Here is an 18224-nt window from a genome sequence, read left to right as displayed (position 1 = left end):
TGTTTTTCATTATTATTATATTCATACCTTATTTCAAATTCAAATATAATTAATTAACAATGTAGAGCAATACGGCTCGGCCTCATTATTTTTTCCTGATCGTTACATTTTCTGAGCAGACATTTTTCTTGTTAATTTACTAGGCTTTGTTACAAGAAGAAGGCGAATAATCCAAATTATATGCTTATCGTTTTATAAAACAATGAGTTAATTAGAGTACAAAATTTAGTCTATGTTCTCTAGTTTTTTGAATAATTGAGTTATGCTGGTGCCATAACTTGCTGGTGCCATGGTTTGAATTGGGGCGGTTAGGTGGCAGAGGCGATAACGGCGCCGGTCTTCACACGGCAGGACCGAGGTTCAAATCCCATCCAGACCGGCTCTCCGTACGCAGGGCTAACTACTTTACTACGTGTAAAATCAAGTCACAGAAAGCCAGAAATGGCAATCCAAAACCTTTCGAAGTTTTAGTGCCAAGAAAGAAGAAGAAGAAGCTGGCAACAGTCCCTGAACGATCCCGCTTATTGCTTCTTGAAACATTTGCGCTCTGCACTGGGGATCAATTCGTGTGAGTCTAACTGCATTATGTGCTGATTCTGTCCATTTTCCAAATGTCTGGGTATTAGTTTATTATATTTGGACCATTTGACAAATCCCGGGTAACACCGTGGGGAGCTGTAAACAACGAAGCTAGAACCGTTGTTTGTTTAATCGTTATATTATAGTGGACAGATGTTTCTGTCGGTGGGTTCGAGTTTGAGGCGAATGTTATGTACTATGCAATCGGTATAGTTTATGACTAAACCTTTTATTCTCAATCTGTCGCACAAAAGAAAGCGTTTTTACGAAAAAGATTGTTTGTTGTTGTAAGATACTCAACCTAAAATATTCCAATAATAAAGGTTTCAAGCTAGGTTTTGTGACACTTTTTTCCTCCCACATTACAAATGCCTTCTGTCACGACTTCTCCGTTTTATTTAAATGCCATAAATTGCTTAATATTTTGAAACAAGCGACGTTGAAATAGTTTAAACTATGTTTGTTTTTGTGACGGCTTATCAGATGATTCTTTGGACCGTTTCTTCTTCATCATCTTTTTTCACTGCGGGGATTTCTTTGTGTTTGTTGTTTGTGTGGGAGTATTCATTGGCATAGGAGCATCAGTGATATGTTTTAACTATGTGTTTTTTTAACTTTTCTAAACGCCGTTGTTCTGCAGGTCATTTAAATTCATTGTGTGATGTGCATAAAATTTTGTATTTAAATAAAAAAAGGATTTTTCCAAACTGTTCCTAAGGGTCACTAAATCCCAAAGGTCTGCCAAATTTAGTTGACGTTTTTTTCCGTTACAAAAACTTCAAAATTAACTTCGTAAATTTTGTGACGTTGTGGTTTTTCAGAATATCTTACCGAAAAAAATAAAGTATTCATTAGTGACGAATGCATAAAATATAATGAATTTCATTTCCTGCTTTTGCCATTTCAAAGTAGAACGATTGGACCGCATATCTTAATTGTTGGCCGTTGTTCACATGCCAACAATTTACCGTTCGTTCAAATAAGGCTGCATTATAAAAGGCAGCCCTCATTCATATTTAAAATGCTTACATATAAACTACAGCTTTTAAACACCATGCAACCAAAAGCATTGTGTAAATTGCTCATATCAGTTTGCGCCAAACCCACCATGAACAAAGAGAAGTTAATATTGAAAAACAAAATGGTTTTTACATTTTGAGGGTGGCACTCGAAGGTGCATGCTGACGTTATGTTAAGCTTTTAATCAATGAAATGCATCCTACACGCTGACGACGCATGGTTGGGCACGATGCAGTGCATAACGGAACACACACCGTGACGAATACCGAGGCGCTTCGACCGAGCTAGGTCGTTGCGATATGGTTCGAATGGTCATTTTTTGCAATGCACTCGTCGTATGTGATGAACAGGAAAAAGGTAAACATTAACCGGATGAAAAGCGTGTTTTGCGTAGCACCACAACGTACAAGAGCGATATTGATGCTGCGTAATCAGAAAAATCGAGCTTGTTTTTGTTGGAGTTTGAAATATTCCCGCTGACCTTATACGCGCAATAGACTATGAATTATGGAATATGCCGTAATTAAATTAAAGTACACAGTTTAAATAAATCCAGATTCATTACAATTTCACAATTTAGTTTGACATTTTTGTTTGACAGGACTGCGTCGAGCCGTAATACTGGACATATAAATATAAAATTAGAATAAACAATATGATCTAATAACATAATTATCCTTTTCTATTCTGAAATTGCACAAAAAATAAATCATAAGCATTAGAGCAAGCCAAAGCTAATCGCTATCGACAACATTCAGCCGGTGAGGCGTGGTGTACTGGTGTGTGTGAGCGTTTATGTTTATGTTGTTTATGTATTCAACCCGACAAACACGTTCGTTCGTTCGACGAGACGTTCGCTCTCTCGATTTCCTCTCTCAGAGATGATCAAAACATACTCGAGAGGTATTGGTGTTAAGCAATATGGTTTAAACATTATTTAAAAAATCCCATTGATGATAATTGTATTTTGTTTATGATATTCTAAAAAACTGAATATAATAATTTTAACATAATTTTATGAAATAAAAAGCTATTTGTAATTTACTATAAAAGTTTCTATAAAATATATGCATATTTTATCAACAGTAGCAGCGGTTCAAGCGATCATAATGTAAGAGTAAATAAACATTTGAGTTGTTTTGTATGTTTTTCATATCGAATGTGCGTCTGAATGCACCTCGCATAACATTGCTCAGCAGTGCAGCGCTTGCCTAACTCTTCGCGAGTGAGTGAGAAGCGACTTCAACATGTGGGTCGCTCTCTATCTCGCTCACGATTCAGCGCGGCGTGCTCGAAGAGAACACGAACCGAAGCGAACAGTTGTAGCTGCCCGGGTGTGTGTTTGGAAGCGTAGCATTGTTGTACGTTTTGTGTCATTAGTCGAGTTGAAATTTTGGTTGGTGTAGGACAGTGCATGACGCTCGTCCGCTTGAATATTGAACGTGCGTTCTAGCGTGGTTGTTGTGTAGTTATTTGATTGCCGAAAAGTGAACAAAATATTTGAAGGTTTGTGTGATAAGCGGTCCGATAGCTCAGTGAAGTATATATAAAAGTTCTCATTTTACTATGCGTGAAGAAATCGGTGGAATAATGATTTTGTGGTAACCTGCTGCCTTGAGAAGCAACCTGAATTCGCCGTGAAAGGAAGCGAATGGCCATCGAAAGAAAGCAGGCTATGCTGTGAATGGCGGCGGCGTGCCGTTGTTGCTGTGGGACGCATTTGTCTTTGCGTTCATCTTCGTGACCGGTGTGTTTTTGCCAATGCGGTTTTCGTTTCTCTCTTGACCAAAGCATTTCGCTTGATATGAAGCAAATTATTCGTGCGGCAAGCGGCATTAATTTATACGGTTCGCTGAAAGTGGTTTTTATTGTGAATTGAAGCTTCAACTGTGTTGTAAATGCATGTTTGTTTTTGAAGTGTGTGAATGAATTGTTCTCATACGTGTTTGTAAGTTTATGTTTGAATGGCCTTATTGGAAGATAAAATGAAAATGTCGCGTCTCGAAGTTCATTATAATACCAGATGATGTTGTAGAATCGTACAAAGTGTTTCATAAAGTAAATCGAATGTTTAGTGCATTATGTGTGTGTGTGTTTTGATTTGAATGGGGAAAAAGGTTCAACTGTGAAAGATGTGCAAATTATGCTACTTACATGAAACAAAGAAATGTCTTACGCAAAACGAAACAAGTGATTTGGCAGCAAGAGAGATATGTTTATTGTGTACTTGGAATATTGAAAGAAATAAGCCGTGATCCAAGCGTAACAAGTCTTCAAGAGTCATAAAAAAGTGCATCACAATTGAGGTCACACAGTACGTGTTTTGATGAAGAAATGAGTGAAAGAAAATGAGCATCCTGCCGGTGGGTGAGAAGTGCAAGATGGAATACAAAATTATTTATGGGTTTCAACAACAGTATTCAAAAGTTTGGGAAAAATAATGCTGTACGTGATGTATTTAATAGTTGTGTGAAACTCGATTCGATGGAAATCGGAAAAGTGTTGCCTAATGGCGAAAGTCGAAAGAAACTAGAGCAGTCAAACAGGATGGTTCAACAACATATCACATACCTTCGTTGCTGATGACACTCCATGGAAATAAAGTCGTCCCTAGCGCACGGATACGCTTCGAAACCCGATGACAGCTGATCAACACACCCGGAAAAAAAGAACAAGGTACGGTACACAACTCCTCAGCCATTTTCGTTTGTCAATGGCATTCGAAAACGAAAGGTAAAGTTTGTTATGATCGGGATGCACGGATTATACTTCCACTACTGCCCGTCTCGTGATAATCGTTGATTTCTAACCTTTCAACTTCCGCCCATTCCGAAACATAAGCTCGAATGCCCTCGTCAAATGTGACAGTTGCCGGTGATAATATTTTTCATGCTGCTGCTTAGCATGATGCAAAATAAAACAACCATGTCGTGTGGATCAATTTTGAAGCCTTAAAAAAAGCGTCCAACAGTGTCGATATGGGCCTGCCGATGGGGCTTCATTTTCTTCCGCTTCTGGCCGGTTCAGACAGCGGGCGACGGAAAATTTTATCGAATTTTCGGAACATGAAGAAATTGGCTTTCTAGCCGTTTTGGAGTAACTTGTAAGTAACCTTCGGGCGTAACTTTTTCCCATTGACGTGTGTCTTTGTTATCCCTTTTCAAGTTTTTGTACGTTGGTGATAACACAAAAAATGGTGAAATTGTCACATGGATACGGTCACGCGAGGCAGACAAAAAGGATCGATTGGAAGAAAAGGCCATTCTAAAGGCCCTTCGATTGTTACTGTTCGATCGTTCGGATGCCTCTGTAGGCAACGATAGAGCTGGAGTTGGAGAGGACGGGAGACGGAAGCGAAAATAAGGGAAACGCTTCATCCGGATTAGCGATACTGATTTATGTTGATGTTGCAAGAACGATCTGGCGTATGTTTTCGCCTCGTCGATATCGCAACCGGAAGTCAATCTGTCGTTTCCGATCCGATTTTCCTGATTAATGCTAGCTGCATTTTGTAACCGGTTAGGTGTTAATAAGATGATTTAAAACACAGCTGGTAAAGCTAGGACATGTTGCAAAGGCAAAGCGGCACGATATTGTGAGGTATTGTGTTAGGAAAATCATTAATGCTATTGGGAATTTATACGATTCAACGGTCGGTTACGTATGCAAATTTATGGGTTCCTTTTCTGATCAAAAGCTTACGGAATATGAGGCGCTGCTGCTGCCATGGTTGGACCCATGGTTGAAATATACAAACGCGCGATGAAATTATGCATTTCGGGAACATTTGATTTGATTGATAGATTCCTTTCCAGATAGGTCGGCTCTTGTTTTGCTGTTCCTAATGGTTTGAGGTAGGATGCGAAAGAATTCTGAGAAAATGTTGCTTTCCTCCATTTCTCTTGATGTTCCAAGGTTTTGCATGATTGATTTTTGTGTAACACGGTTGATTGTTTCATTATTTGTTCAAATGTGATTCGGGTATGCAAAACGTTAATGCCTGTCAGCATGTTTCAGCGGGTGTCCAACGTGGAAAAATCGATTTTTCTTCACTGTTTGGAGAATCGGTAAAACACCGTGGAACACACTGCAGGGCCAATTAGGAACGTGAGCAATCATTAATCATGCATGCATCATTACGGTATGATTTGGAAAACAGCAGGAAGACATTTGTAGTGGAGTCTATTTCGAAGTTGTATTCCATCACGTTGTGTGTCGTTGAACGTTTTGTAGGTTTTTATGTTATGGGTGCCAGCTGAACGATGTTATATCTGGTTGGATTGTTTCGTTTTCCATTCTACTGCACGGTATCTACAACGGTTTGCGGTAGGACTTTCGGAATCGTGCTCTTACTTGGGGGTTTATGTAAGAATGGTTGTTGTTTGCTTTGGAAATGTATCCGGCTTTTTATCGCAAAAGCAGCATAAGAAAGAAGACAAGGTAGGTGGGCTTTGTTCGTCGAATTTCGTTTAACATTGCGTTACTAATTGGATTTGCAAACAAAAGAGTCCATATCTGTAGCATTCTGGTGATTTTTGCGATGTTTAGGAAAAAAGCTGTTTGCGAAAATCCATTCCCCGTGACCACCTTCGCTGGAGAATCCCAACACGCAAGATGAAGTGCGGGTGTAGAAGGTCGATAGCTGAAAGGTTCGGTCATCATTCCTCTGATGACTAGAGCTCGGATTTACGTAAGCTGGGAGTCAAATTCATGTCACCGGAAGTGGGTGTAACGTAAGTGGTTGTGTCTAGCGGTGAGCTACTGAGAAAGGAAGGCGTTTAAGTGGCTATTCCTGTGAGCGGATTGAATTTGATCGAAATTCCAATTCAATCACACCAGCAAGACTAATTACATCCGCTTCCAAGCACTCCGACAACAGCGACGTAACTATCACAGTTGACATTGATCGGGTAAATGTGATCCAAAAGCATAGGAATCTACATGTTATGCTCATGAATGAATTAAGAGTCATACTTATGAAAAGAAGAAGAGATGTGGATCAATAATGGTTAGTTTTAATAGAATGCAGTATTTAAGACCGTTTGAACTGATTGGAAATTTATTGGGTTTGATCCGAACAGCACTAGCAATAAGATGTTCTGGAGATCGTCTAAAGCAAAAGACTAATTGAGCTATTAAAGTGATGTAACTCACGAATTCCGCAACGGTGAGCATTTGCATTTATTGCCAAATTCAGGCGAACCGCAGATTCAGGCGAACCGCGAACGACTTTTTAGCCTCGCTACTTCAAACACTCATTTGATATTCATGTGACGTGCGAATATGTTTCCATCCCTGCAGTGTTCGCTTTGGCAGGTTGTTTGAGCTCGTTTCGGTATCTTTTTTTTATGCCGTAAATGGCAATTCACCGGAAAAGTTGGTAAATGCTGGTAGTTGCTGGTGTGTTCCGAAGGTGTGATTGAAAATCTTGCACCGGATCTTTGGCGGGAAGGCTGAAGGTTACGTGACGAGGAAGTAAAACGTGACGCCCGGTTTGACGATAGCGATTGCTCAAAAGGTTTTCCCTCATCGCTCAAAGACGGTTGTTATGCATGTTTTAGCGGCATTGGTTGGCGGTGTTGGCGCATATTGTAGCAAATGGTTCAATAGTGCTGCTGTGCCGCGACCGCTGGAAGGCTGAGTTTTAAGGATCGATAAAATTAGTTATTCAATTTTCGGAAAATGACGCTCAGCGACGGAAGCTCGAATTCTGATGGAATATTCAACGTTTCAATTTGGTGGCATTATCATTAGAGCTCATTTGTTTTGGATGAGTTGGCTTTGGATACAGAAGGAGATTGAAGTGTTGAAGGAAGTATGCATTTGATTAGTCTAGCTTGTTGTAGTTTTTGATGAGATTCATGTATTGATTTGGTCTTTTAAGGATTATATGATCGTTTGTGCGTGTGATTGTTTAAGGTATTTTGATCTATACATTGTGAGTTTCACTTGGCAATGTTGTTAAGAGAATGAATTGAATCTGTAATGACAAAATGAATCTTTCCGTGAACAAATAGATCTTCTGCACCACAAAAGCAGACTTTATGCTGAGCTGGTTGGATCAATTAGGCCATCGTTCGTTTTTTGTCACCAGCATATATTCCCTCCCACTGTGGAATGCTACGAGTCTCGGCAGCTTCCGTTTCGACGGTTAATATTTCCGCATGCTTAGCTGCTGCTACAATCGAGCTGGATGTGAGCAAGGGGCGAGATAGTCCCCGTTGATTTTCCGACGCCGGAACGTGAGGGCAACAAAAGAGTGAGAGAACTCCCGGTGTGCGACTAATCCCTTCACGCCTTTCAACCATCATGCCCCACCGAAAGTCGGTCTCTTCGGAAAGAAACAAACACGGAATGGTTCCGGATCTAATTCGAAATTTGTTGCCTGTACGCTATACGAAGCCACGTACAGCTTCCTGCTCTGTAACGGAAGGAATGTCGATTTGACCCTGACTTTATTCCATGCTAAGCTAGAGTAAGAGGGTTCAAAACAACAGACACTGAACTTATTTCGTTTCCAAACACATGCACACGGATCTGTACTCGGGAAGACCAATAGAAGCTTGTGATAATTTGCTTCGACTCGACCCAGCATATTAGGGACTTTTCTGGCTCGAAAATGTTCATGGGAACAATAATTGAAGCACAATAGAGGCGGGAGGTGGTATGCGCTAAGTCACACCAAGGTTCTCGTTTCGTGCAAAGCCCAGGATATGGTGAATAATAAATTTATGATCACGTTTTTCCAACAACCCTATAAGGCGAACAAACGATCGTCTGAGCACGTTCGAGATGCCATGGAAGATCAGCTCTAAGCATAATTTCTCTTCATCACAGGAGGTCCCAATTGTCGGAAGGCGTTGTGTTGAAATATTTGTTAATGTTTTATGGTTGGATTTTACTGATGGGAAACAGGATTGTACGCTGTGGAAAATTATCAGAATACCTTAGCATGGCACCGACGTAATCTGCGATATTATTTGAGATCATGAGATACTCGTTACTGCTGCTGCCCTACCCACTTCTAGAGAACTAGGCTTGCGAAAGGAGTGATATGATAGTAGCGAATTGATACTTGATTTTTATTTTTCGGGACTGGCGCCACTGTTATAAATCAGTAAATATTCAGTATGAAGTTAAATGAAGAAGAATACAAACGACTAATAACATTTTGGCGAAAACCGTTGAATATGTTTTGGCTCAATAAAACAAAGACCGGATTCAAGTGATGCAGATTCAATAGGTTAATCACTTTTCATGCTTGTCGCTAACAATCGCTTATTATCTCATTTTGTTTCGAGCTGTTTGTTCCATTTCATGGAAACAAATACAGGAGATGACACTCATACATATGTTTGGCAGGGTAATTTGCAACAAACTGCATAATGCGGGGCACTTTCCAGTCATTATGCATGCCACTCTCAACAAATAAAGACTATTTGACATTGAGGCTCAAAATTGCTCTCTTACTGAGAGCTCCTTTGAGGTCATCGCCGAACTTAGGCAAATGTGCCATGCAAATTCTTTGGATGCGGATGCTCTTCTCGTCTTCAACATATGTTTGTTGAGCGCTTTACTATGTTTGAAGTTCAAAATTGTTTTTTGATAAATCCCAGTAAAGCGAAAGTAAGAGTAAGTATACAGTTTGAACCGCCAATAATATGCTTCAGATTTATTTATTTATTTATTTATTAATTATGACTGCTAGAAGCCGTATTGTCAGCACCGCATGTGCTGACGAAATACAAATGCCAAAAACAAAAAATAAACAAAGAAATTACCAAGGCATTTCCTCCCTTGTATTTAGCCTTATCCCGGGCATGCTCGGTTAATATACTTCAGATATGCTGTAGAATTTTCTTGGCGTGTAATGCGTTATTCATGAGTAAGTTTTGAAAGAGTATTTTGTTTTTTTTTGGGCCATGAATATATGCAATTAGACCCTGATATGTTTCATCAGTCATTGATTAAAGTATCAGTAGGTGTCTTAAATGGTAACGGTATAGTTTCAGATGTGATGATTACGAATTATTGCACACAGGGCATTATTCGGTGTGAAAAAAATCAAAAACTGTTAAAAATCCCGCTACTTCCTTGAATGTTGGTGTTGGTCAGAAAGGTGTTTTGATTGCATGTGAGTCGCTAGCAGCTTTAATTGGATTTATAGTGCAAGGGGCACACACTGAGTGCCTTCTTTCTTTAGAATGAACGTGTTGGTACCAGTGGAAAGTTTCGGATGGAAAATTGTTTTCCAGTTTACCACAATGAAAGGAAACTGCACCATGCGTGTAACCAAAAATTGAAATTGAATCCGCAACCCGCTGAAAGCTGACAGAAGCCGAAGCAAACGAGTGAACACTCGACAGCTAAGTACATTAACTCATCGTCCCTCTTGCAAGCTTGCCAAAGAACCGGGACGAGTTTACTCAACCGAGGAAAGTGCCGGTTTGTCTAGCCGCACGACGAAGCACGATGAAAATGCAGCATGTTTCAGAGGCTTCCGCGAGTAAACCAGTGCATAAATATAATTTGTAGTACAAAGCGTGTGAGTGTCTGAGCAACCAGTCGTTCACCTTGTGTCTGGATTGAGCTTTTGCAACATCAGGCACAAGGCAACCAGTACGAAGCCCTCCAAATGCAGGAATGTGAAAGAACTCTGTGTGTCTAATGATCCATCGCACGGGTAGAGTTTGCAGAGAGAATGTGTTTGCGTATTTGTGTCTCGTGGTAAAATGTTTCATTTCTAGATATTGAAAAGCAACTGAGAACAAGGGTTCTATTCATGTTTTAATGGTGTATAAATGAGTAAGGCGTTCTATGTAACACGAATGCCTTGTTAGGTTGAATAGGATTTATTTGAGGACTACCGAATTGTGAATATAGAAAAGGACGGACCAAGAATTAAATTTTTCTTGCGGATAGTGGCTGCGGGATGTGGCTTTCAACTGTAGTAAAATAAATTACATTTAATAATAGAGTAGGCCACACGAACCGAGTAGGACGTACCGCGACGAACGTTCCGGCTCGTCCTTTGCGTGATGAAACACATTCAAAAGACATTGGAATAGACCTTGGGGGAATGGTCTAGCAACGAGGCAGGACACTAATATCCTTAACAAGAGTTCCTCCTGTTCTGGGTGGTCTCGGTGTCTGTTAAAAGAAAAGGTAGAGTCTTCCTCTACCGATGCGACATGCAAGGATCCGGAACCGCAAGGAACCCGCAATCGAATTATACTGTAGCTTTTACCATCGGCGGCGACCGATGTTGCTTTAGCGATGGCAACGGTTTCCTTGTCCTGTGTTCCTCCAGGACGTATCTCAGCCCCTGTTTTGTCCTCGTTGACGCTCTGTCCACGCCATCCTTGGGACTGTCGTCGGCTCCAGGACAACGGCACATCCTGATGGTGTTATTGAATGAGACGGTTTCTATGATTTTTATTGCCATTCGGTCGTCGCCAACGCTGAGCGGAGATGAAGGAAGTGGGATGTTTAAAATAAACAAAATTATGCCGTAACGTTGTGCGTGTTTGTTTCTGTATGGGGTGCTGGAAGGAGTCGTTTAAAAGCTAATACTGCAGCTAAAAGCAGACAACAGTTTTGTTTTTCAGTAAGTGTGTTTGAGGTTTTTGCGTTATTGCAGACACCTCTTTGATTTGGTATGTTAAGAAAGTCCTAGTTCGCAGGTAGGTCTCTGGATGTGGTAATGTTTGTGTTTTGGTTTTTTTCTTCCCAATACCAGCGTATTTATGGCAGCTAGCGCAGGGCAGAACCAGGCTAGACCTAAATGGATATGCCAATTATGGTGATGATGATGATGGCAGAGTGCTTGAGACTTTTACGATACCGGGAGGGCAAAGAACTTCCAGACGATCATCGAGACGGCCCCATGGCCGAGGGATGGAGTGACGAAGGATGATAGGAAAATGAAAATATGACCTGAGGGCTTTCGCTTTTGATGCGTGAGTCTATTGCTTAGGAGTGATTAGGACCGCAGATGGGGTGAGGCAGGAAAGTAATATTTAAGTGGTAGATAATTCATATTGTTTTTTAGGGGTTGAGAAGCAATAAATCCATCGTAATTTTCTAGCAAATAACAAACGATGTGGTTAGATTTTCGATGTGATAAAAATTGGGTGCTGGAACCATTTGTTATCGTGATTTCCATTGAATGGTGCTGAGCTTTGAACGGTGTGTAATGATTGATCAACTTACGATTGCGTAGAATGGTAACACGTTCTACGAATGTTGATGTAGTTTTGCTTTTGCTTAAGAGAAAAATAAAGATTTTCGAAAGATTTGTTCAATTCTATTCAAATTCTTATTTTTTATGCTTTATTTGTTGCTATGAATATGTCGTCGCGAATCATGTTGGAAATTGTTGTTTTTAATTTGAATAAAAAATGAAGTTGATTTTGAAAATAATTTGAACAGTTTTTATAAAGATCGCTATGAAAAAACACTCATCGGCTTGTCGTGTTGGTTCAGTCATCCAGCTATGTATGTTTGCAGAAAAAAGAAAAACAAGTCAGTTTTGGCTTCAAATCGACGATCTGTTGTCTAATTAAGCGACGATTTAAATTCCACATCAATTTTGTGCTGTCAAAACGCACACTCCAATGGCGGAACTGTGAGACGCGTTGGCTGGTGCGGATTTCGATAGACATCCCGGTGAAGAACTTCATCGAGCGCGACATGTCGTCTACGGTTGAGGAATTTTGAGTGCCGATTCAGCCTGCTTGAAATCACGGGCCTGGAATGGAATGGAAACGTAACATAGAAGAAGACCAGTTTAGCGATGAGAAACGAGTTCTTTAATTTGAAGGCATGAGCAAAAGAAACCTCTGCCTTGATGTCCCTTTTCATCCGACAACTGTGTAATAAAACATAGAGTTTATTGTATAACATGGTCAGTGGGTTTAATTTTTGCTACGTGTAGGATAAGTCAGCAATTTGGTCTTAATGGCTTGAGGAATGAAGAAGGAACTAGACCACCTACGGAGATTAAGACCTGTAGCAGTTCTGAAATGATTTAAAGGGAATTCATTAGATTTAGGTCGCATTTGGGATACTGAAGAAATGAGAATGTATGTGTAACACTTTATGGTCAATATATCCACTCCAGTTCTTTTAAATTATGAAGTCATTAAAATATGTTTTAAATTATATGATAAGTATCTTAGGCGTTGAGTTTATGAGATTTTCAATCACACATTTTACAGCCAAAAATCTCTTTACACTTTCATATCTGTCGATGTCCAGCCCCTTGAGGTTACTCAACATCCGATTCTGATTGTGCAGTGCGTGAAGCATAATGACAGATTGATCCGGAACTTGTCCATAGGATCACTGGTAGCTGCAGTTTCCGGTAGCAATTTGTTCCATCCGGGTGTTCGTTGAAGTAAGTGCAGGATGTTTGAAGTATTACACACTATCCCGCAAAAGGCTGCTCAAATGATCAATGGGACAAGCGCTTCCGTCGTGACGCTTTTGGATGCGAGCGAGAAAACCTAGACATACGAAATGATAAATGAGTTGCAATGAATCTGCAGCATCACAGGTACTGCACCCGGCAAAAGGAACATTTCAGCTCCTTTTGCATCGTTGGAAGGACTGGCATTCCGTAGTACTCTGTCATTGCCCTGCTGCAAGCATGATTTATGTCCAACGGGGTCTATCGTCTCGTCCATCCTGTGCGAGTGTTCACATTTGAGGACAAGAACGGTTGCACTTGGGTGCTATTGGTGGCTGGCGATTCATTCATTAAACGAGTGATGACCTTCGGTTGGCGGTGTAAAACAATAGGATCAGCAACATTCCGTGAATCGAAGCACGATGGACGCATGTCATCGGGTCGTCAAGAGTTGAGTGCAGATGATTCTGGAGGAATTCGTTGTGGGATGGAATGCTTCGAAACTTTTGCCCCGCGGACTGTGTCCAGAAGAATGTATTCTAAATCGAGTTTGGGTTTGAGCATCGATTGAGGTTTTGAAGGGAAGGGTTGATGCGATGTTGTGTATCGACGATTTAATATTATCTGTTGTACAGAACATTTCCTTAGGGTCCCCTACCGATTAATGTAGATTTTTGATGGAATTGGTTAGATACATGATACAGCTGCAACATGAATCCACATGGTTGAAATACCACGAAAAACAAAAATCTGTCCCTATTTCTAGACTTCGTTGAAAATTTCTAGGTGCATTAACGGATCGTTGTCATACTGAAAATATAAACATAAATTTACAGATCATTATGAAAATGGATGGTGTCCTGTGGAGTTCAAGAGACGACAAAAGGGCTGTGGACAGTCATCGAAAACAAGGAATCAGAAAAAGACTTAGCGATAGACGCGGTGTAAGGAGTAAGACAAAAGCTAGCAAGTATAGAGGCTTCCGATATGGATGATGGTTGGTGATGGTGACGTAGCTGATTGCGATGGAAAGGGCTTCGATGAGGCACTAGAGGCCATAAAAAGTATTTTACAGGGAAATATGACATGTAAGGGAGGTCTGTGGGTGTTTTTCCGACCCGGTCGCTTCCTTCCAGGCGAGAATAATCGATAAAAGCGTACAAAAAAGAAGGCTTACACCTGCTGTGCTGCATCACACAACCCGCTGTGTTAAGGACAAAAAGAATCGTCCTCATGCATGCTCTGGAACACATGTTGGAGATGGTGGATAGGAAGCAAGCGTAGGAGCGCGTGCAGTTTTCGTGTACAAAAGCGTTTAGCCTTAGCGCCTTGTATCTTTTTCAGGCGAAGAATCTTCCCTCGCCATCACGCGCTTTGATCCTTTTGGTTGTGTCCTTTTCTAACCATCGAAGTCCAATACTCACAAGAATACAACAAGGGATTCTACAGCGCCCAACGAGGGTCTCGTTTTCTTGGCTTCGAGCAACAGCAACAGATCCTTTATCAGGCATTCGCCCTGTATTATACCATATCCTGAAATGGAGGTCCTTTGTCCTGGATTTCTTTGAGTGCTTTGTTACCAATTGTTACTGCCGTTCAATGCGGTGTATTCTGTGTAACTGGGTGAGTGGTGGCGTTTGATGGTTGATCGTGATGTAAGATGTCTTGTTATTTGTGGAGTTGTTCTCGTTCGTTCTGTCTTTCTGGATGGTGAAGTAGCCTGCGGGATGCTTTTGTTGTCGAAATTGCTTTCGAACGATTGCGGTTTGGTTTTTCAAATTGGTGTCCAATTGATTCATGCTCTAGCACTTGTCGAAGGACTGGTATTCTTGTGGAATTCGTTCTAACCTGCCTAGAAGTTTAGCAAATATAAAAATAAAGCATATCGGTAAGGTTTCGGGTAATGTGAACTAAACGCAGCCAAGTTGAACTGCGCCCAGGAAGATCATGAATCTTTGGGTCGTAGTTTTCGCTCTTAAGATCTGCACACAAGGTTGAATGAACGGAACTCACCGGTCTGGGCAGCTTGATCGAGAGCAACTTTTAACACCCACGTAAGCCAGCGTAGTTGTAGTGAACAGCATGCGAGCACCGTCCAACTGAACATCAACACTCCGAACAGAATGGCGACAGAGGAGCAAAAAAGTTGCATGAGCGCCTTTTCTGTGACAAATACAGTCACCAAAGGCTGCCCAGACGTTTGTGGAGAATGTATCAACGGTGTAACTCGTAAAATACTGCCTTTGGATGGGTGTTTTCATTCGAATCACTTCTTAAATCGCTTGAGTTCTTCGGAGCAAGATGAGAACCGGTAGAAATCGCATGATCCAAGTTGAAACGGGCACATAAACGTACTAAGTTCACTCACGACTCATCGTAGGCAGTTTGGCGTATGCAACGGGAACTTCGAAAGGGCTCGCGAAGTTGTTGAAGGTTGAAAATATATTTCTCGATTTATCGTGACGGGAAATCAGTTCCTTCTTATTCCGTCCACTCCAACACCCATATGTTCGCAGGTTTGTCTGAGTCTAACGGTTGTGTTTTCGTATAGACGTGTGGTTTCGGCATCGGCTAATGGTTGGCGTTGACCGGATACATTGGCATCCGTTTACAAGACACGCGAAAAAGTGTGTCATTTTGTTGGCACAATCAAGAGATATTTTTACCGACTGTTTCCGTACGCAAAACGTTGGAGCAGAATGGATTGGAATAGTGGTACACTGTTTGGGAGGCAATACATGATACACATGCGTCGGAAGGAGAGCGGTGGAATATTTGAGATAATCTGACAGCAGGCCAGAATGAAATCAAGGCGAACTGGTGGAAGCTATCAGAGGGGGTTAGTGGTATGAAAATCGATCTAAGACCGCGTAACCACAACGCATTGAAACCGTCAGAACATTCTAGGGTGGAACGAATGTGGTATGAAGGTAACCGTGGTTTGGTTACGATTTTAGTGTCGAATGCATTACAGAAAACCACACTTCGTGTCGAATGTATGCTAGCATTGATAAGGACAAATTTAGGATTGAATATCGGTCAAGGGATACTTCCGATGAAGCGCTTCTCTTTCAAAACATCTCTGTATCTTCTGCATCTGGTTGTATCAAAACAAAACCCATGGAACTCTTATAGAAGATGGTCCTCTATCAGGTTAAGTTCATACTTTTGAGACGTAACCAATTGTGTATAGTTTCCCACTAGTCTTACAGGAGAATGCCATGATAATTCATGCTGTTTGTTGATTGCGTGGTAATAATGAAGGTTAATAGTAAAAGCAAATTTTGTGACAGTGCACACTTGTTGAGCGTAGGTATGCACCGCACTGGCTTGTGGGCCACGCCTCGGAATGTACCATTGAAACACACGAGTGGGTTCGCCTATGCGTTTTATTTCAATTGATGCAGCAAACATTTACTCATCGGTTTTCATGAGCAAGAGAGAGAGTGATGCTGGGCGTAGCACAATAGGCGAACAAAGACGTGAGGAGGGTGCTAAGTGATTCCAGCGTCAAATGACCCGAAATAACTAGCAATGAGACGAAGTATTTCACAAAACTAACTCGAGGATAAACAAAAACGCTAGGGAATGGTATTCGAAGAGAGTGATTTGTTTTCCAAACTACCTCGAGCGCTTCTTGACGCCAAGCTTTACAAACAAGCGGCCAAATGTGGAGTGGCACTTCGGGAAGGTAATTAGCTTGACCGGTGTTACGAAATCGCGCCAAACTAGGAGACTGTTCGTCGTTTGAGGTTCGCATGAGATAGGTGGTTACGAATAAAAGTTGACCGAATCGAAGAACTGTAAGGAAAGACACGAAATGGAGTTGCACATATGTCCTCAAAGTCTGGTTGTTGTCATCGCTAATCCAATTGCTACCTTCAAGCGCAACTCGTAGTGCCACCGACCAGTACCGTCACTATCCAACCGTTATCAACGCAATTTATCTATTCATCAGATTAATACATTTTGTGTGTCAACTATCTGTCATCGCTCGTGACGAGAACATGAGCCCGTCAGCCTCTATTTTTGACGGAAGACCTACACGGAACCAGGGCAACAATGGCGGTTGAGTATGGGCTGGAATTATTAAATCAATCAAGTGATCGCGTTCTTCTTGGTCGCTTCGTTTGCTGCCTGGTAGGGATAGTACGATGATCCAGGTTGCCAGTGAATGCCAGGGACCTTCGGAGTAGAGAAAGGGACGGTATGGATGTTGTTTGTCCGCCACTGAAGGAAGGGGCCATTAAGGTGGCCATCAATTTTGAACGTTGCATGAAAGAACTGAGATAACAATCATGATCATCGTTCCGTACCCTCCACGGCGTGATATGCGTGGATGCGTGTGGGGTTTATGTGTCCTCTTGGAACGCTGTATCGCAAGGTGGAAGCTCAGGTTTTATCAACGTTTTTACGCTCGTCCACTCGCTGCCACATCGCAGATTGGCCTTCTTCCATGTCACATTACCTTAGGCTGCTAACCCGATTTATAACATTCCCCTCCTCGTGATAAACCATAATAAGAGCAAGTGTTAGCCAGAGCATGATGGTTGCGCTAAAATAATACCCGAAATGATACATCGTCACTCGTCTATATAACGTCGTTGACATCATAAAAATGGTTTCCCATCAAACTTCATCCAATGCGACCATGTGTGTGTGTGGTGTTAGCTCCCGAAGTCGTCGGGGGGACGCGTTTACCTCCAAACGCCAGAACCGTCTGACTGTTGACAACGAGAAGCTGAGGGAAATGGCCCCGATGACAGTTCGTATCGGGTTCCGGCTAACACTGACGGCTGCCTCAGAGCTGGAATGGTCATCTACGGATATTTCATGCGATGATCTGTTTGATAGCATAAATCTCAACCAGTGAAACATAATCTCGATCCCGCAAAAGGGGGCAGAGATGAGATAGCAGAGCGTCGACGGGTGACTCGGAAGAAGCAGTAGCGTGAAAAGATGTATGTCGTTTGATTTGGTAACCAGCCCCTTGTCTTTTGATTTTCAGTTTCGGTCTGGGCTGGGATGTTGTAGCTCCTGTTGGTTTAAGCTTCGAATAAGACAATCTTGTATGGGAGGCAATGGTCAATGTGAAAGGTTTGTGAGGTTTAGGAGCTAGGTTCAGAAAGAAGTATCAACATCTCGTGGGATGGATAGAAGAGTACACAAGTGATATAAATCAAAAGTTAGCAAACAAAGGTTACGGCACAGTACT

The 18224-nt window shown here is 41.5% G+C and overlaps 1 protein-coding gene across 7 annotated transcripts in view; it reads left to right on the top strand.

Moving 5' to 3' along the window:
• The first annotated feature begins 2974 nt into the window (after window positions 1-2974).
• The window catches only part of LOC118504804 (protein slit), a 155648-nt gene continuing 140398 nt past the window's right edge, over window positions 2975-18224 (top strand). For 4 of the 7 annotated variants that reach the window (XM_036039799.1, XM_036039798.1, XM_036039797.1 and 1 more), the window contains exon 1: window positions 2975-3105. The gene's annotated coding sequence lies outside the window, so the exon portion shown is untranslated. Of the gene's footprint in view, window positions 3140-4064; window positions 4276-18224 lie in introns of all 7 variants that reach the window. The other 3 variants (XM_036039794.1, XM_036039796.1, XM_036039793.1) reach the window with 3 other exon arrangements.

This window comes from Anopheles stephensi, chromosome 2, assembly GCF_013141755.1.
Source record: "Anopheles stephensi strain Indian chromosome 2, UCI_ANSTEP_V1.0, whole genome shotgun sequence".
Taxonomy (NCBI): Eukaryota; Metazoa; Arthropoda; class Insecta; order Diptera; family Culicidae; genus Anopheles; species Anopheles stephensi.
The sequence above is the reverse complement of the archived record's forward strand: the minus strand, read 5'-3'. Positions and strand labels throughout refer to the sequence as shown.